Source organism: Notolabrus celidotus, chromosome 5 (assembly GCF_009762535.1).
Source record: "Notolabrus celidotus isolate fNotCel1 chromosome 5, fNotCel1.pri, whole genome shotgun sequence".
Lineage (NCBI taxonomy): Eukaryota > Metazoa > Chordata > Actinopteri > Labriformes > Labridae > Notolabrus > Notolabrus celidotus.
In genome coordinates this window covers 38288056-38304040 of record NC_048276.1, presented here as the reverse complement: position 1 = coordinate 38304040, position 15985 = coordinate 38288056, and the positions used below count along the sequence as shown (strand labels likewise).

At 43.7% G+C, this 15985-nt stretch overlaps 1 protein-coding gene across 1 annotated transcript in view; it reads left to right on the top strand.

Annotated features, from left to right (window-relative positions):
* ppm1e (protein phosphatase, Mg2+/Mn2+ dependent, 1E) overlaps nucleotides 1–15985 on the top strand; it is a 61596-nt gene that overhangs the window by 1341 nt on the left and 44270 nt on the right. The gene's annotated exons all lie outside the window — the stretch shown is intronic.

Here is a 15985-nt window from a genome sequence, read left to right as displayed (position 1 = left end):
AGACATGGACACACAGGATTGTATTACTTTAAAGAAAAGCCTGCAAAGGAAAGAACTCATTCCATATGCGTTTGAATCCCAAAATAGCGCTCATGATTACAATTTGGCACAATCCAGTGTTTTTAATACACGGGTGAACTTGTGCAGAAACAGTGAAACTGAGTCGGGCTGAGAGCGCTCTGCCCTGAGCTCTGATGCCTGGCCTGGTTTTGAATCCAAAATAGGTGCAGAAACTGTGCTGGGAAGAACAGGCTGGAAGGATTTCATCTAGGGCAACCAGTGGCTAGGGGACTGCTGCATGCATGTACGTATGTCCCAGGAAAAAAGAAGTGCCTCTACCGCCCAGTTTCACACAGACCCCCCTATAGACACATTATACACATTATGTGTGCAGCGCCTCACAGAAGGTCAGATGCACTCCAGCAGTGACTGCGAGCATATGTAAGTGGCAGGATGGATCTTATGCAGCCAGTAGGGCTGTCAGGTGTTTTCAGCGAGCTGGAGAGCAGGGATGCATTCACACATTCGACCTGTTGGAGCGGATCAGATCAACACGTTTGTATTGCCTTTGTCATGACGCCCAGGCTTGATTGGCTGGTGAATGTAAGGTCATTGAGCATCCAACACTAAACATCCTGCACAGCAGACCCTCCCTTCCCCCTCCAATTATGTGCTGACAACATGCACACACAAACGCCTGCTGATAGACAAAATTAGGGATGCACAATACTGGATTCTTGCTGATATTGTTTTGGGTGATCCCGATACTGATCTATACACACACACTTTTTTCAAATCATAATGAACACCAAGTCTACCCTGTACCAGAACTCACATCTCAATCTTATTTTGAAAGCCTCTCTGTTTTAGAAACAGACATAAAGACAAACAACATTTGATTCAAAGATAAATGATAAAAATATAATTTTTCAAATAAAGACGTTCAGTAATGTGTCTTCTCTCTTTTTCACACACCTCAAAATACTTCATGCACGCAAGCTTGAGCCAAAGAATATGTTTAAAAAGCCTTTAGAAACAGAACATTTAATGATAATATCATAAATAAATGATAAATATACTGATACATAAATACATATACTGGTCCCTTCATCCCTCTTAACTGATCAAAAGGTTTAAAAGTTCAATCATCTTGTTGTTTGTCATGTTTAACATGACCTGATTATGGCTTTTTCATTCTTTATGATTACTTTAGCGTTGATACTGACTGATTATATTTTACATTTAGGTTACACTTCTCCTATATTAACTTTCATCGGTATCATGTCGTCTAATTCTGTCTGTCTACGTCTTTCAATCTGCTGACGTAGTTTTCAGCCTCGTGATGCATTCAATGAACCTTGCCTGTCTCTGTTTTTCTCTCCACGCCCTGATGAAAACTCAATGAGGGTCAAAACCAGTCAGCGTTTTCTCCTGGTTGTTATGGTTTTTATGCCCTGGACTATTAAAGGCGTTTTAAGCGTATTATTTGACTCAAGCTTGTGTGCCTGAAGACATCCCCTGACATATCGACAGAAACGCTTCATTCTTTAAGAGCACCTGGCTTTAACCTGGAGCTCACACTACCTACGTACTTCCATTCAGCTGACATGTTGAAGCTCACCTAACAGCCAAATTCCACCAGATCTGTTTCCGGTCCGTCTCTGATCCGTCGCAGCACCGGATCTGATAGGTTTCTATTTTAGTCAATGTGTTAACTTCCACTGGATCCACTCCGTTGCGTTCCGGCTGCGTCTCTGATCCGGCAGGTCGGAATCCTCCAGATCAGATACTCAAGACTTCTATTTTGCCGGATGCCGGAACACGTCATATCAATCTCAACAGAGCAGATGAAGCGGGACAGGAAGTCAGGTTTCACCAAAACCAAATGAAAACATCCGGTTAATTTTCAGAATAAAACACTCTGTGTTATCACCAGATCGTATTTCACTTAACTACAACAACAAACCAAAGTCATGATGAGCGGAGCCAGACCTGGAGTCAACAGGTCAGAGGTTTTCAGAGGACCAGAAAGACAACATGGATGAGGAGAGGAAGAGGAGAATCCTTGATTCAGTAGTTACTGCAGAAAAACCTCGGTCACATGACTCCAGCTGTCCGGAGGTCCTGCTCTGGAGCCGGATCGCAGCGGATTGGAGACGGAGAGGACACACCGGACACGGATCTGGTGGAAGTCCCGTATAAGCCATCATTGCGTGCGCACAATTAATGCATCACCATATCGGCTGTTTATCAGCCAAAATCTATCAACATCAATATGATCTTGATAATATTGTGCATCCCTGCACAAATATACGGAGGGAGATTTTTTAGATTGTGTAAAAAACAAAACATGTTTAAGATATTCATTTTGATAGTTGTATCTAACAACTACATTTCCCACAACATTCAGATTTTGTGTCCGTCTCCAAGACTCAGAGGGAGTGTTTGGCAAACCTCATAGCATTGGTGAGAATAGATAATTGGTTACCTCTCCTTACAATGTTACAATGTTACAATGTCATTTAGCAGACGCTTTGATCCAAAGCGACGTACATACGAGAACAAGAACAACACAAGCAAAGATCTAGACAAGAGGAAACAAGATCAGTAAGAGTAACAAAGTGCTTCAAGTCAATTTGGGTGCAGGTACTGCCAAGCAGTGTAAAGGCAATGCACAAAAATAAGTAAGGAATTTTTTTTTTTTTTTTCGAAATAAGGAACATCTACAATGAAGCAACCAAACAATTCAAGACCTTCCATTATCATCATCAACAATTAACATCACCACAATAATGACCAAAGTACCAAGTGCTGGGTCACTCCAGAGCTGAACACAGATTCCCAGAGTAGAGCAGGACAGTGTGAGTCAACTGCAGCTGGACGACATGATCTGCCACTGGGGACAACAGTGGAGAACAGTCTAGCTAAGTGCATAGTGCTTCCTAAAGAGCTGGGTCTTTAGCTGTCTTTTGAAAGTAGAGAGGGACTCTGCAGATCAAATGGAGTTCGCCAGTTCATTCCACCATTTAGGGACAACAGAAGAGAAGAGTCCAGCTAGTGATTTTGATTTTGAGGCCTTGTGTGCTGGAAGCACTAGGCGCTTTTCAGAGGCTGAGCGTAGCGGGCGAGAAGGGCAGTAGACCTGGATGAGCGGTTCCAGATAAACTTGAGCAGTTTTGGTGACTCCTTTGTAAGTCATGATTAGACTTTTGTATCTGATGCGAGCTGCAACTGGAAGCCAGTGTAGTGAGATGAGCAGGGGAGTGACATGAGCTGTCTTAGGCTGGTTGAAGACCAGACGTGCTGCTGTGTTCTGGATCATTTGCAGAGGTTTAACTGTGAATGCAGGGAGGCCTGCCAGTAGAGAGTTGCAGTAGTCAATGCGTGACATTACAAGAGCTTGAACCAGGAGCTGTGTTGCATGTTCTGTCAGGTAGGGTCTGATCCTCTTGATGTTATAGAGGGAAAAACGGCAGGACCGAGCAATCGAGGCAACATGAACCCTGAAGGTTAGCTGGTCATCGATCATGACACCCAGATTTCGGGCAGACTTAGTGGGCATGAGGTTTTGAGATCCAAACTGGATATTGATCTGTGGGTCCATAGTGGGACTGGCTGGAATGATAATAAGCTCAGTCTTGGACAGGTTGAGCTGTAGGTGACGTTCCCTCATCCATTTAGAAATGTCAGCAAGGCAGGGTTAGATCCGGGCTGAGACAGTTGTGTTGTCAGGTGGGAAAGACAGGAAAAACTGTGTATCATCTGCATAGCAGTGATAGGAAAAGCCATGGGAGCGGATCACTGCACCAAGTGATGTGGTGTAAATTGAGAACAGGAGGGGACCAAGCACTGACCCTTGAGGTACCCCTGTTGATAAGCCATGCATATTTTACTCTCCTGAGGAGGTTCTGTTTTATACGTCTTGTTGTCAGCTGTGTCGTTGTAAAGCAACACAATTTGAATGAAAACATGGTTGAAGGTGTAGGAAGAGGCATTGAATACTTAAGTGAACACTTTGTTTCTAAAGTGAGGCTGTTGTGGAAGTGCCTTCAACCTGCATTCGACTTTGCTGGTAGGTGAAGTCTGGTGTTTTTAGAAACTGATCAGATTACCATGTTTCTTATTTTTTTTTAAATCTCTTTCACTAAAACATTTTCCTCTTGAGTTTATGTTCTGAATCACTAGCTTCAAAGTTTATTCAATTTAGCATATTGTTCATTTTGTAAATAAAAAAAAATCAAGAGTCTAATGATGAAGTATGGTAATCTTCAGAGCGTGTAAACATGATCACATGTTGCTTCCACACGACCTTGAGACGAGTACTGAGTACGATTACCTCTCTCTCCAAATGAGAAGCTACATCCTTAACACTAAACTCAAGGCTAAAGACGGTGCTACATTTTAAAGCCTCGCAATGACAGAAGAAGTCCCTGAATTTTGGAGCAGACCCAGATCCAATATCAGTAATAGCAGATCCAACTTAAAAACTAGCTGAGTCTATTTGTCAGGGAGATAATGGAAAGAAACTTCAGGTCCAATTTTCATCATACTTGCTGGAAGGGTAAAACATGTGCCAAGAGAGAACCCATTGATTTTAGGAGCAGGTCCAACTCATGGAGCAGCAATAATATTAGCAAGTACATCACACAGGCCCTTGAGGTCTGCACTGTGTGAGTGCCCCTCCAGTCTGGTCCAATATGATGTCAGCTAAAGTGTACAAAGCTATTAGGTTACAACTATACTGAGCATTAACTCTTAGATGTCCAAGAGAGATACCATGTGTGGAACATACAGTAAAGGTTCAGTAGACATGGGAATATTTAGAAGTATCTGGCAGTCAGATTCAGGATTGAAACGCTCCCTTGCTCACCCCTCCCATTGGTGAAAGGATGGTGGCCTTGGAGGACAAGAAGCTCTGATGATGCCTGATAAGTATGATCCTCCATTTGTCAAGTTTTTATCACCAGTCCTCATCAATCAATCAATCAATCTTTATTTGTATAGCGCCAAATCACAACAAACATTATGTCAAGACGCTTTTACAAACAGAGCAGGTCTAGACCACTCTATGTCAAATTATGAACAGAGACCCAACACCAAGACAGGATAAGACTCAGTCTGACCCCACCTTAATCCACCATGAGCATTGCACCTCACAGTATTTAGCTAGTTACAGCAGAGAGGACAAACTTCCTTTAACAGGCAGAAACCTCTAGCAGAACCAGACTCATGTTAGACAGACATCTGCCTCCACCGAGTTGGGTCTGGAAAGAGGGATAGAGGAGAATAAGAGAGAGAGGGGATAGTGATGAGATGAGTAGTAGTAGCTGTTGCCGCTGGAGTCCAGCACGTCCGTATCAGCTGGAGTCTGGAACCTACGAGACAAGGGAGCTCAGGGACTCCAGAAAGGTCTATGATTAGTAACTTAACTACCCACTGAACACAACAACATGTATGGCCCTTACTAGTTTGTCCTTTCTGTGCTGCTGTAGAAACATGTTAGTGCTATGTGTGGGGACCAGGGATCCTCATAGGATATAACATTTTTTTATATTCAGCCTATTATACAATAATGTAACTATACTTATGAAAATTGTTATCTTTTTCTGCCAAGTGTGTTCTGCTACCTACGACATTTGACTGTACTGCATCTATCTGTTGTTACATGTTAATTTGAGGTTTGAATAATAATAATAATAATAACTTTATTATTTAGCACCTTTAAAAACAAATGTTTACAAAGTGCTTTGACAAATAAAGCATGGTTCAAATAACAAAGTAAACATTTTACCAGGGAGGAAGGAGGAATTTAAACCACACAGAATACAACGTGAGGTTAAAGAGAACACACGTACATTAAACAGAATGAAGTGGTGAGACAATAGACCAATAAATCCTTGTTTAAGAGGTTTTTCAAGGATAAATAAAAATGAATAAATAAAAATGGATAAGTAAATAAAAGCATTAAAAGGACAATAAAAGAGGTTTTCAGAATGAGAGGATGACATCACATCCAGAAAATAAGAAAAAGTGAAAAGGATAAATTAGGAACATTGAAACAATAAATGAAAATAAATAAATAATTTAAAACAATAAATAATCAAATAAAAATAATCAAATAAAATTAAAAACAATTAACTAGTTGGATAAAAACTAAAACTGATAATATAATAGAAGTAAAAGCGGTCAGAAGGATGAAGTCACATAAAAGCAAGTCTGTAAAAATGGGTTTCAAGAAGAGATTTAAAAGCAGTCACTGACTCTGCGAGCCTCATCTCCTCAGGGAGGTCGTTCCAGAGTCGAGGGGCTCTGATGGAGAAAGCTCGATCCTCTTTGGATTTGAGCCTCGACTTTTGAACAACCAAAAATGCCCCACCTGAGGATCTAAGTCTGCGAGATGGCTCGTAATTTGTTAGCATTTCTGCAATGTAGTAGACCCAGACGAGCTTTAAAAGCTGTCAGTAAAACCTTAAAATCTAAAACACAGAGGAAGCCAGAGGAGAGAGGAGAGGACAGGAGTGATGTGATGTCGTCTGTTAAAACCAGTTAGAAGGTTTGAATGGTTTTGAACTCAGCCAGCAGAAACAACACAATGCTTCAAAAATGTTTAAGCCTCACTGCTAACAACTGTGATCCATAATCGCTTTATTCTCATCATATACTGAATCATAAAAGGCACCGTGATACTTTGGATGCATCTTGGCGACAGTACTTAAATGTTCATTTAGAGCCGGTGCTTGTGATGGTGTGTGTTTTACATCGTTCTCTCTTCAGTGTGTCTAAATAAAGGATCTGAGTGCTTCTTTTATTCCCGCAGGAAAATACAAAAAGAAAAGCTCAAAAATTGGTTTTCGTCAACTCTCTGGGCTCCCTGACAACTCCCGTCCTTTAGATGTTGAACAAAGCTGAGACAAGGAAAGAACGTGTGATTGCACGATGACTGGGTGTTGTAATTCTTTGGTGGACAGCTTTCCAATTCCAAAGTGTGTGATTCCTGATGTCAGTGTTGCTCCTGCTCTTGATCCGGTTTGGCTGGAAGTTGTGAATGCTTCAGTTATTTAAATGGAGTCCATCCAGTCTGGCTTTGTATAATAGTTATTAGCCAAACACTGAAATAACTGCAGCATACCACTCAAGCGTGCTTTGTAAATTATCCATCCGTCTCTCTTTTCTGGCGAGCGTCTGATTCAGTGCATTTGGCTCTTTGGAGTCTATGATTCACTCTTTGGCCCCCGTCCACAGAGCCGTTTATCTTAAGAGACCCAACGAGGAGCTGCTGCTGCTCACAAGGTCAAGTAGGACGCTCGTCTTTAGCTCTTTAATGCATGCACACTTTTCAAGCTGATGATTTTTCATCAGAGGAAGGTGAGAACTTTACAAATCACAGGGAATCATTGACGAAGATCATGGTTGTCTTATATTGTCATCTTGAAACAAGCGCATCACTCATTTCATCCCCCAGAAAAACCTAAGAGCTGTGGAAATGGTGACTATTGTCTGTCTGGAGAAAAGGAGAAAGAGGAAGAGGAAGGCACAATGTACAGACAGAGGAGCAGCCTCTCAGTCAACCTAATGACAACTCCTCCCTGTTACAGCTGCTGTGGCTCAGTGGGTAGAGTCGGTCGTCTATCAATCTGAAGGTTGGCAGTTCGATCCCAGCTCCGACAGTCACATGCTGAAGTGTCCTTGAGCAAGATACTGAACCCTGAATTGCTCCCTCTGTTGTTCAGAGGTGTGTGAATGTGAACAAATGAGATTAGCTAACACTGATGGTCCTTCACTACACAGCAGCCTCTACCATCAGTGAGTGAATGGGTATGAATGGGTGAATGTGATGAGTAGTGTAAAAGCGCTTTGAGTGGTCAGAAAGAATCAAAAAGTGCTATATAAGTACAAGTCCATTTACCATTTACAGTTCCTCTCTGTTACAGAGATAGAAAGTGATATTCAGCACTTTGTTTAGGTTTACCAGCCTATCAGGGTAGATATCTAACATGTCCATATAGTATTTTTGTGGGACCAAAAAATAGATGGCAGTGTCTTAAATGTCGCATTTCAAGCCTCATAAGTTAGTCGGCAAACCAGTTGGTGATGTTAAGGCTGATTTAGACGGTCGCCTGCTTCCGGCCCCGCTACTATCTCTGTTTCCTTTTCCACAGAGATTCAGAGCGTGTTATGTTAATCTACAGCTGATACATGTTGCTGTTTATCATACAGACATGATTACATGAAGAATAGAGAGGAGGAGATGAAATACACGGCTGATGTGCGGCTGATGTCCGGGATCCCGGAAGTGCTGTAAATGTGGGAAATACAATGCCGCCAAGCGGACCAATCACAGGGCGTGCGGTTTGCGTCGATTGTACGCGTAGTTACATTTTGGAGGAGGTGCAACTATGTGCGCAGGCCTCTGCGTAGGTACAGGAGCTACGCGGACCTCCGGCGTAGGCTACCCCACCGATTTAATGCAGAAGTATAAATCAGCCTTTGGTCGTACCTGGTTAGCACCCCTGAACTGAGTGTAACGGCAGTGCCTTCAGGCTGCAGTCAGATAAAGACTGAGATGAGGAGCGAGCTGCTACCCTCGGATTAATTTATGCTAATGCAGCGATGGAAGAAAATGCTTTTTGGATTTATTTAGGATTCAGCAGAGAATTGTTAAACATGGATATTTTGTAAAACATGAAGAACAAGCAGACACACTTGAGGCTCTTACACATGGTAGTTCAAGGCTGGATATTTAGGCCCTTTATGACTGCAGTGTGTAGTGCACAGAGGCAACATGGCGGAGCCAAGTCGTTTGCTTCTGATCTACCATCAGAGGCCAAATTCCACCAGATCTGTGTCCCTTTTGTCTCTGATTCATCACAGCACCAGATCTGATAGGTTTCTATTCTATGTGTTAACTTCCACTGGATCCGCTCCGTTGCGTTCCGGCTGCGTCTCTGATCCGGCAGGTCGGAGTCCTCCAGATCAGATAAACAAGACTTCTATTTTTGCCGGATGCCGGAGCACGACGCATCAATCTCAACAGAGCAGATGGAGCGGGACAGGAAGTCAGGTTTCACCAAAACAAAATGAAAACATTCGGTTAATTTTCAGAATAAAACACTCTGTGTTATCACCAGATCGTATTTCACTTAACTACAACAACAAACCAAAGTCATGATGAGCGGAGCCAGGCCTGGAGTCAACAGGTCAGAGGTTTTCAGAGGACCAGAAAGACAACATGGATGAGGAGAGGAGGAGGAGAATCCTTGATTCAATAATTACCGGGGGAAAACCTCGGTCACATGACTCCAGCTGTCCGGCGGTCCTGCTCCTTGCTGCGTTCTGAAAACACAACCGGTGGGTGTTGAAGGACGAAAGAGCACAGAGACGTACAAGACACGGATCTAGTGGATGTCCCATGTAACAGTAGGTGTAATGGGGGACGGTGGCAAGGTGCAGAATCAGAGCCTGAAGGGCAGAGCTGTGTGTTTATATCTTGTGCGCTTTTGCAACGCTGTATATGCAATGTGAAATCATCACTGCACAGTTCAGCATGTAAGCACAGGGCCGTAGTGATGGTGATCTTAGTTCTGACCAAGCTGCAACCTCCGGCCCAAGAATTGAAGCCAATGTGGAAGTGTTAAAAACTGCAGTTCATTGAGGATCCACTTGAGGCTGGCACTGGAAGTACCGGAAACCACATACACACCCATTCAAAGAGACCATCTTTACAGCAGAAATAAACATGTTTACAGCCTGGTACAAAAGACGAGTGTAGTCTGGATAGCTTGTTTCTCGATCGGCACACACTGTACAGGGTGTGAATTTTTTTATAGCACTTCAATTTCGAAGATATTAAGATTACAATTTTTCCATTCCGAGAGGCACAGCTGACTTGATTGACAGGCGGGAACACTGAAGCTGTTGGCGAGGAGGCTCAAAGCCCGCCTCTTTACGTAACAATCGCTCAATAGCAGTTATGTTGAGTTCAGCATTTCCAATATGGCTGCCGCCGCCGCCTGGCCTCCGAACAGCGGGATATCGCAGTATTGAACAGTTTAACTGTACGGGGCATAAAGGAGGCCTACATCGAGGTATGCAAACAACTAAGTTAGAACCAGCAGTGGTGCCGTGTAAGCAGTGTTATGTTTAATGCTAAAGAGGCAGGTTAGTGTAAAATCATTTCCTGGAGCTTTTATATTAAAGGACGAGCACAGACAGACTTCTGTTAGAGCACACAAGCTGTTTGATTTGACTCCGTCCCTTGAACAGCCTCTCTCTCAGACATCAGCACGCTCAGGCTTAAAGTGTTTTGACATTAGTAAAATGAGCCGGCAGTATTTGGCTGGAATCAAACCTGCAGTCTCCTTCCTCCGATACAGGAGTCTCAGGGATCATGTATCGACTCGTATTCAGAGCTGATACTGGATCTAATGTATCACTTAGGCCCCTATTAGCGTGGTTCTCCTGCCAGTTAAAGCTGTGTTCTTTCAGAGTACAGGGACATGTTCCTGTGACAAAGTCTGATCCCTGTGTTTCTTTGACATTTCTTTACATGTACATCAGTTGTCATGGTAGCAGCAGCCTTGGCGTCCTTGCACAGAGTCATAATTGTGGTGTTTGTTGTATAGTCTGAATACAGCAGGCAGCAGGATGGCCAGGTGTCTGGAGACAGCAGCAGAGCACCAGGTTCATTGGATGATCTGTGTTAGGTTACTGGTTACTGTTGATTCAGGGTGAGGAATATGAACTCTGAGACTACTGAAATCATCATTTATTAGATACTTTTCTATCTATTGGTGTCTGTCAAAGCTCTAAATCTTAAATGTCTTGTTTTGTCCGCAGCCAGAGATACTCAGTCATTTCATGGATGAAGAAAGACACAAGAAGTTTGATTGTTTGAAAAGCAAGATTGATTGACATTTGTTTTTCTTTGAATATTATTCAGATTAAAAAATCTGGTGGTTAACAGAAGTGTTTGCCCTATCCAGTAAATGCTGATATTATTGGTGAACACATTTTTTAGTTGACGCTTGCCTTTGTAACAAAGAATCACTAGCTGTTACTTTAAGTTGCGTTAATGTTGTACTGATGACTCTAAGTTTCATTTATTGTCTTTCTTCTTAGTCGTGATTTGTTCCTGGATAAAATAGAAAGGATTGAGTTAGTGTCAGAGCTCTGCTTTGTTCCTCCCTGCGAGGAGCTCACTGAGATGTTTTATGCTAATGTGAAGCCTTGCACTGCTGCCGCAACATGAACACATTCAACAGCGTGCTGTGACTGAAATGAACATAACTGAAGGAGAAACCTTGAGTCTCATATAAACAACCCATCCATACTGTATATTGAGTTTGAAGTCATGGAGAGACCTCATCCACCTTAGAGGGTCAGGATCAATACGTGTATCCTTACTAGACATCCTGAAAACCTCATAGTTGGTCATCTTGTGACCTTTCACCAGCGAGTCTAGAACAATGATCACTTCTTTGGATGCTGAGCTCAAAATCCAATAAAACAAAACATAGTGTGTGCTAACCAAGCGTGAAATAACCAATCACTTTATGTCATGTCTTCCTTAAAGTGTTACAGAGCTACACAAAACCACAATCTGTGTGTGTTTGCTGCCTCAAATCTTGATCCCTTTTACAAAATACTGCAGTACACTGTTAAAACGAAAAAGCTGTGAAAACTCAAAAAGTCAAGGCAACTGTCTGCACTAGATTTTTGAGTTTTGAGGCTAACTAGAAATCTTACATTTGAGCCAACTGATGAGTCTTTGTTGAGATTATCATTCATATGTAGTGTAACTAAAAGTTTTGAGTTCTACATACTAAGAAGTGAAAGATGTGCCAACTTATTATTGTTTGTTCACAAAGTGTCCCTTTGTTATTGCACGTTACTGCATCGTTTTCACACCTGCAAGGTAGCTAGCTAATGTTCAAGGTAACTCTTGGTAATGACCATGACTTATTAAACTAACTAAACAAATTAAAGTTGCAATAACCGCTAATCAACTCACCATCAACTGACCAACTGTAAAGATAGAGTTTCAACACAATACTCAAACCACACACTCACCTTTAGGGTGATCAAATCCACACAGGACAGGAGAGATGGCGCCACATGTGGGGAATTGAAAGTGTGGATGAAGACCCCTGTAGATTTGAGTTGGAGACCCCGCTCTTTGCCTGAAGCAGACTCTAATAATTTAGCCGAGCCTCAAACCCAGAATTTCAAGTTCTGCCAACCTAACTTATGAAATGAGACCAACTTTACACAACAAACTGAATACAGGTAGATAACTACTTTGATGGAGTTTGAAACAAAATGGAACATTTTTTGTTTACTTAACAAAAAATCATTTTCAGGCCAACAATTTGAAGTTTTCATTTATACAGTGCAGGCCCTCTGGCTAGCCCGAGTCCTGATAGAAGCTTTGAATGTTTCATGTCGGCTTTATTCTCATGCAGATTTTAAACACTTTACACTTTGAAGAAGGAGCTAAGCAGGTCATGAATAGGGGTGGGAATTGATAAGATTTTATCAATGTCAATGCCATTGTCGATTATGCTTATCAATCAAATTCCTTATCAATTCTCCTAACCATTCCTGAGTATTTTTTTGGAGAGAAAAAAAACGCTTTTCCTCTGGGGATCATTGTTGAGGTATTTTACCCCCACTTGGTGCCTCATTTTCGGCCGCGTGAATCTGGACATGGACCCTCGAGCCTGAGGGAAAGCGTCCTGACTCTGAAAGGGGAGAGGTAGGCAGAGGTTCGCCTCCCTGACGTGAACATGTTCACATGGAACCCTTCTCCACTTCGACCCGACACGAACCCCAAGCTTCGAGGCAAAGTTGACAATGACTTCAGGATATTTGAGGTATTTACACCTTTACATGAGATGACAGCGTTGCGCTGATTGCACACGGCATTGTTCTCATCTCTTTTACTAAAATGGAGCCACGCTTTAGACCGCTTCTTCCTCTCCATGTCTCCTCGTGGTTGAAGGAGTTATGCATCGCAGAGTGTGTGACGTAATGCAACGTACTGCAACAAGAAGTGACGTGACGGGACGTGACAGGACGTGACGGGACGTGACGTGACATGACGTGACGGGACGTGAAGTGATGTGACAGGACTTGACGGGATGTGAAGTGACGTGACGAGACGTGACGGGACGGGACGGGACGGGACGTGAAGTGATTTGACAGGACTTGACGGGATGTGAAGTGACGTGACGGGACGGGACGTAACGTGACGGGACGTGACGTGACGTGACGTGACGTGACGTGACGGGACGTGACGGGACGTGACGTAACGTGACGGGACGTGACGTAACGTGACGGGACGTGACGTGACGTGACGTGACGGGACGTGAAGTGATTTGACAAGACTTGACGGGACGTGAAGTGATTTGACAAGACTTGACGGGATGTGAAGTGATTTGACAAGACTTGACGGGATGTGAAGTGACGTGACGTGACGAGACGAGACGTGACGTGACGTGATGTGACGTGATGTGACGTGATGTGACGTGATGTGACGTGACGGGACGTGAAGTGATGTGACAGGACTTGACATGACGTGACGTGACTTGACGTGACGTGACGTGACGTGACGAGACGTGACGTGACGTGACGTGACGTGATGTGATGTGACGGGATGTGAAGTGATGTGACAGGACTTGACGTGACGTGACGTGATGTGACGGGATGTGAAGTGATGTGACAGGACTTGACGTGACGTGGCGTGACGTGACGTGATGGGACGTGAAGTGATTTGACAGGACTTGACGGGATGTGAAGTGACGTGACGTGACGAGACGTGACGTGACGTGACGTGACGTGATGTGACGTGATGTGACGTGACGGGACGTGAAGTGATGTGACAGGACTTGACGTGACGTGACGTGACGGGACGTGAAGTGATGTGACAGGACTTGACGTGACGTGACGTGACGTAACGGGACGTGAAGTGATTTGACAGGACTTGACGGGATGTGAAGTGACGTGACGTGACGAGACGAGATGTGACGTGACGTGACGTGACGTGATGTGACGTGATGTGACGTGACGGGATGTGACGGGACGTGACGTGACGTGATGTGACGTGACGTGATGTGACGTGACAGGACTTGACGTGACGTGACGAGACGAGACGTGACGTGACGTGATGTGACGTGATGTGACGTGACGTGACGTGATGTGACGTGACGTGAAGTGATGTGACAGGACTTGGCGTGACGTGACGTGACGTGACGTGACTTGACGTGACGAGACGTGACGTGACGTGATGTGACGTTACGTGATGTGACGTTACGTGATGTGACGTTACGTGATGTGACGTTACGTGATGTGACGGGATGTGACGTGACGTGACGTGACGTGACAAGACATGACGTGCCTTGATGTGACGTGACATGATGTGCTGGGAAATGAATCGTTAAGAAGAATTGATAACATTTGAGGTGTACAATTCCAATGGAATTGATTAAATGGAACCGTTTCTAAGTCGAATCAGGTTTTCCATTCCCACCTCTGGTCATGAATCACACCAAACATTTGATAACATCTTACTTGTGTGATGAGAAGGTTGGTTTATTAAGCTCGGGTCATACAAGGAGAGAAACTAGTAGTACTCTGCAATTAGATGAATGCCACTTAGATGAGTTAAACAAAACGCACAAATTAAAACAAGCTGAAATAATGTGTCATGAAACCAAGCAATGCAATTAACAGCAAACTGAAACCGGCACCAATAAAGAGCCAGAGCAGGAACATACCAGGAATGTAAAATATGAGAGATGTGAGGACAAATGAAGTGAGACTTCTTTCCATGGACACGTTTCAGCTGCTACAGAAGAGTGTTGCGGTTATCGGACTTCAGATGGAGGGTGTTTGTTGAATCACGTTTCGCTCGTGTCTGAAGGGAAACCTCCAGACGTGTGTGCCTCTGCAGTTCACGGATCAGAACTTTCACTGCACAGTTCGTGAGGCAGACTGATGGTATGTGTGTGTGTGTGTGTGTGTGTGTGTGTGTGTGGTGGCCGGCATCCTCCATGGATGTCTACAGGAACTGTACGGTAAGTGCAGCGATAGTTGGAGGCAGCAGCTCTGGTGATTCATCCCAACGTGTCATTAGTTTGTCTCTGGGTTGAACAGCTAATAATAGACTTCTGCAAGAAGAGAGATCCCCTCTGTGTGAGAGGGAGTGTTAATAAGGGGCGGGCGAGGCACTTGTGCTAGAACGAGTTTGGGGGTGTGGACAGAGCTTGTGTGTGTGTGTGTGTGCGAGTGTGAAATTACGCCTGTTAGGTTTAAATCCATTCTCCTCCAGGCAGCTGGGAGTCACATCTGAGGAGAGGAGGATGCAGTGCACTCCCCCTGATCACACTTGAGAGAGAGAGAGAGAGAGAGAAGAGAGAGAGAAGAGAGAGAGAGAGAGAGAGAGATGGAGAGAGATGGAGAGAGATGGAGAGAATGTGTGCGTGGAAGGTTTACTCCCATGTATGAATTATGCTGCTGTGTAAATTAAACAAGCGTAGACATGTATGTAAATCCAGGATGTTGGCAGAAGTGAGCCACCATTCCTGAGATGGAGAGTCATTTCTACAGTCGACTGTTACAGCCTCATTAAAGGATTTCCCTGTTCTGTCTTTATATCTCGTAGAAGCAGCTTTAGGATGAAATATGAGACCTCAAAAACAAATCAAATGTTTTCAATTTCTAACATTTTACTAACAGTGGAAACTTTCCTCTCCTGAATCAATAGTTCCTTGTGATATGATGGCAGAGGGATGAAGGGCCCAGCAGTGACTGCTGATACCTCAGATACTGCATAGAATCAAAGTGAACTGCCACACAGTATTTTCCAGTGATCAACCACTCAACCATTGAGTCTGATCATTCAAGGCTCTGTAGATACCGTCTCCAGAGACACTAACCCCCGCTCTGTCCCTTGATCCAACAAGGGACAGGGGAAACGTAGGAACTG